This window comes from Gavialis gangeticus, unplaced genomic scaffold (genome assembly GCF_001723915.1).
Source record: "Gavialis gangeticus isolate Ggan-Ray unplaced genomic scaffold, GavGan_comp1, whole genome shotgun sequence".
NCBI classification, from domain to species: domain Eukaryota; kingdom Metazoa; phylum Chordata; order Crocodylia; family Gavialidae; genus Gavialis; species Gavialis gangeticus.
In genome coordinates, this window is record NW_017729033.1 from 47,226,682 (window position 1) to 47,231,817 (window position 5,136).

Genomic DNA, 5,136 nt, shown 5'->3' on the forward strand with positions numbered 1-5,136 from the left:
TCATGTAAGATCATGATTTTGTAAAAGGGTTGTTTTTTACTTGATATAATATATGAAGCACATTCATAGCATAAAATACCTTATGTTAAAAGAACTTCATTATGGTAGAAAAGTCAAGCAATCAGAAGTTAGCAAATTCCTGAATTAAGTGCAACCTTGATTTGGCTCTCTAGATACAGTCTTGAATGTCTGCATCCTACTCTGGGAAGCAAGTACGGCTGTGTAGCAAAGGTGGCTGTTACCTGTAGAACCCTTTTCTCAGTTCTTGCTGAAGGTGGTGGGAAGAAGGTACGGGAATGCAAAAATCATGTACTGGGTCTAGCTCTGCTCTGCCACATGGTTCCTGTATGATCCTAGTCAATTCACTTAGATGAAACTCATCATAGTTTCATGTCATCAGTTCTTCTTCTTTTGAACATCTACTGTAAGATCCCCTGGGGTCTGACTGAAGAATTATTCTGCATTCAACTGATACAGCTGAAGTTACCTGAAGTTATATTTTGAACTCTAACATGCTATACAATGCTAAATACTCTGAAAAATCAGGTTTTCAAATTGGACACTCAAAATTAGTAGACACTTTTTATCTCAATCTCCCTGTGCTTCAGTTTTTCATCTATAAAATGGGGCTTATGTCTAAGAATCTCATAAGGAAATTGTGAAAATAAAGTCAGTATTATTTGTGAATCATTCAGATATCATAGTGATGGTATATATCATAGAAAATCCCATGAGGAAATTAATAATTCTGCCTTTAGAGCAGGGTTTGAATACTATGTAATTAAGGTGTTCTATGGCCACACATTAAACAATTAATATTAAGTATTAAAATGGTTGTTTATTAAGTGAGCAATCAAATCAGTGTATTGAAGAGTGCTCTGAAAAAAACTTCACTATTTATAAGTTATGTAGAAAATTCAGAGAATTAAGAGAACATTGAAATAAAGTAATTTTTCAGATTGAGGGGAATCAGGTGGATCAGGCTGATAACCCTAATACAGGCAGGAGCATTTGCTTTTGCTGCACGGTTTCCTAGTCGAGCTCTACATGCTTCTGCAGGAAACTGAGCTGTGTGGGACAGTGCTGTCATAGTGGTGTCACAACCGGGTGAAATAGGAAATGCACAGAACAATTAAATTCTGCACTTGGATGCTCATACTGGCAGATAAGCATTCATATTTTATTTTTAGCAGCTAAGATCCAATTTTCATATTGAATTTACAGAAAGTATATGCCTAATTTTTATGTACTCAACTTTAAACATTGAGTTTATATTGCACATAATGTAAGGGATAAATTGGTGGTTCTCAACTGTGTAGTGATAGAAGTTATAATTTTGAGAGGCTTCCTAACTTGAGACTAGGGGAGTTGGGAGATGGTCCTTCAGTTAAGTTAGTTAGGGAGATAGACAAAGTGTCTGTAGAGGTTGCCTACTGCTCCACACTCAGAAGTTTTTGGTTAATTCTTCTCATGCATCTATGATTCTGCTTACTGAATCTCATGATCCCTATAAACTGGGATGTGGTAACAACCGTGCTGCTGTAAAACCTTTTCAGGGGTGCCACAGTGAGGGGGCAGGACCATGAGGTTCTACCACCATAGCTATGGCCAAGTGAAACTGCTCCATACACCTCACGCAGAGCTTGATTGGGAAGTTAACAAAGCATTAGGGTTCCTGTTTGCATTAGGGTGATCTGATAATATGGCTGGCTAAATCTGAGAACCCTGATGCAGGCAGGAGCACCTGTTATTACCACAGCACCTTCTGGTATAGCTCTGCATGCTTCTGTGGGAAAAAGAGGTATGTGGGTTATGTGCTGTGATAGTGGCATGGCAGCTTAGCAAACCATAGGAAATGCAAAGATAAATCTCTAGGCTGCCATGTCACCACTGCTGCTAGGTAGAACTGATTCATGCACCTCTGTTTCTAGTATCTAATGGAAGCAGAAGCACCCACTCTTGCTCTACTGCTTTCTGATGTGGCTCCATACAAGCAATGTGGGACAGTTCCACCTGACCTGCTGCACTGGCAACAACACTCAGCGTTGAAAGCCACCAAAGTAAACACAGGAAGTACAACAACAATTCTCAACTGGGATAGATGCTAAATTCAGAAAAATTATGGAGGGTTGCCTTGAATCTAAAAAGGGTGATAACCACTGAGCTAAATCATATGCTATTGAAGTCTATTGGAGCTTTTCTATAGATTCACTAGACTTAGGATCATGCCTATTAGTGCTCTGTCATTTGTCCTTATATAAAACATACATCATGTTTGGACTGTTTACATGTGATAATAAAAAGGTTTTGTGTCAGAAACATTTGTAGTTGAGGTACTTTACCTAGAAGGGTTGACACTGGAATATAGCTAATCATAGAACAGAAATGCTGGAAGGGACCTCCAGAAGTAATCTAGTCCAATTCTCTGCATGAGGCAGGATCATCCCTATCCCAACTATCCTATACAAATACATTGTCTAACCTATTGGCCAAACTACATAGTCATTAGTTAACCCTGGCACAACCATGGGACATAGTACCCTAAGCATCATAGGTAAACCAACAGCACGTGCGTTTTTTATAGTGACCTTAATGAACAACCATGTGCTTCCTTTTAAGTACTTCACATACAGATTTCAGCATTGACTCTGGCTGGCTCAGCCTGACTTCTTCCCCCAGCACTCTTTTCTTTGTTTGCTCTTTTATTTCTTAACCAGCTCCTGGAAAGGAAGCTTTGTCTAAGCAATCTGTTATAGAAGCATTCTTTTGTCTGGTATTGTGTGAGCAGTGCAGTGAACATACTTACACTTTACCACAACAACCACAAAATGAACAAAATAACAAAGCCCTTATGGTATTTTGGGCAATCTGTTTTGCATTCAGTCAGCATCGAAGCTGGTTATAAGGCATTGAACTTATTGCACAATATATACCAAAATCTAAAGGAATATTATTATTATGTGTATGTGATGCTTTGTTCCCTGCTATTACTATTTATATTTAAGACTGTTTGAGAATTGGGTTTGAGCCTATCTGTTGCCTGCTAGCTGTTTTCAGAATTAATACTACAGTTTAGTACTGCTTTTTCCTATTTAATTTTAAAAAAATATATTGTTATGGCTTTCCTGGGGTTGCCAAGTTCCATTAAAGCTATCATAGAATAGTTTGTTGAAGGAACAACCAGAAATAAATGCTGTATAACAAATGCATATCTGTGAATCAGTTTTCATCCCTGAATTGTAAGGTTATACCAAAAATATACAGTATGAAAATATGAAATATAACATTACATAACTTTACAGGTTCTACTATCATGTCAGTCCTATTCAATTTTGGACAGGAAGTGATGCCCAAGACTAAAAATGTAATCTCAGAAGTCTGTAAGTATATAAAACCATATTTTTCTCCAACAAACTGATTTTTAATGTATAGTTGTTTCTTATTTGTAAGGTATAGCCAGGGTTTGTATGCCCACAATATGATAAAATGGTAGTTCCAATAAGGGACTCAGGTACCTAAAGCAGGGCTTAATTTGAAGCATTTACATCCAAAACTATCATCTAAAAAAGCAAAAAACCTTATTTCTAGAAGTGATTCAACTTAGCATGGACTTCCTGTTTGACTTTTGAGTTTCATAGATGCCCACTGTTCTTTTTCTGGGCATAACTTAGCCTAAGCAGCTCGGTATCTATTTCCCACCGATGTCTAATCCAGGCTCATGAAATGGGCATCACTCCACCTAAAATCCCTGAAGCTTTTAGGCATACCGAACCAAGAGGAGGGGCTTCTTAAAAAAAGAGAAGTGCCCTAATCATCATAGGATAGGCTGAGAGGCTACATGGCAGATCAGAGCTAAGCTGGGGGAACTCAGAAGATTTAATAGTTGCAAATGCTGGACATTGGTTATGGGCTGTGTATAAGAGGCAGAAATCCAGAAGGAACAGTTTGTGAATGAAACTCAGAATATCAAAAGAGAGACCGAGATTTTTGCATCTTGAACTTGCTGGAGTGGCAGGGTTGAGCAAGAAATCTGCCTGCTGTTGTTGGTTTCTACAGCATTTTGGGAAACAAGGCTTTGTGTACATTTGTTGTGAATAAAAAGATTCCATGCATCTGCTATCCTTTATACCTAGGGAGCTGCATAAAGCGCATGGAGGCAAAGTAAAAATTGTGGGTTTCTCGCGGCACCTGGCACCATTTTTGTGGTCTTTTTGCAGCAAGCTCCCCTGTGCCACTGCTTGGCTAAGGGGCCCTGGTGGCCCTTCCCTTCACCTCTGATTGGCTGAGAAGGCTTTCATGCCTTTCATGCAGCCCCACCCCTTGCTGCTGATTGGTGGAGAGTGGTAGGGCTACACAAAAGGCAGACTTCTCAGCCAGTCAGCAGTAGAGGAAGGAGGCAACTGTCACCATTTTGGCTGCTCCGCTTCATGCTGGTGGCTTCCCTCTAACCCTGCTGGGCTGTGAGGCTGGGCTTTAGCAACTTCTGGCTCCCACTAGGGAGCCAGCATTGTAGTTTTAGTAATTTTTTTTTCCCAGCAAATCCACACAAAATTGCAGGGAACGCTAGTTCTCATGGTGATCACAGAAACAACCTTTTTTTTTGTTGAAGTTTCTCTGAAAATCGTGAAATCACAAATTGAGTAAATCTCTACTTATACCTGATTCTAACAGGCAGAAGTCTTTAGAGCTCCAAATTTGGCAAACTGTTTTAACCAAATGAAAAATAATAGTAAGTATAGTGAACTATTTCACTGTGGATCATTTCAGCTGAAACTTTCAGCTAATGTTACAAATACATTTGATGACAAATAAGCTTGTTGCTATAGGTTGCAATACACAGCTGGACATATCTTTAGAATCTTTTCAAACAGAACTTCCCCTGCCAGGGTCAGTATGATGAGTCATATGCTTAAAAAAACAGAACAAAAATTATGACATCATTCTATAATTCAAGGAAAATCTGATGATTTAGGCCATAAGTGATTTAGGCCATGCTGTGATTTGTCTGACTAACCTTGTTTCCTTTTATGACCAGGTCACAAAGTCCTTGGACGCAGGCGTTGAGGTGGATGTCGTCTACCTGGACTTCAAGAAGGCCTTTGACACTGTTTCTCACCCCATTCTCATAAAAAAAAA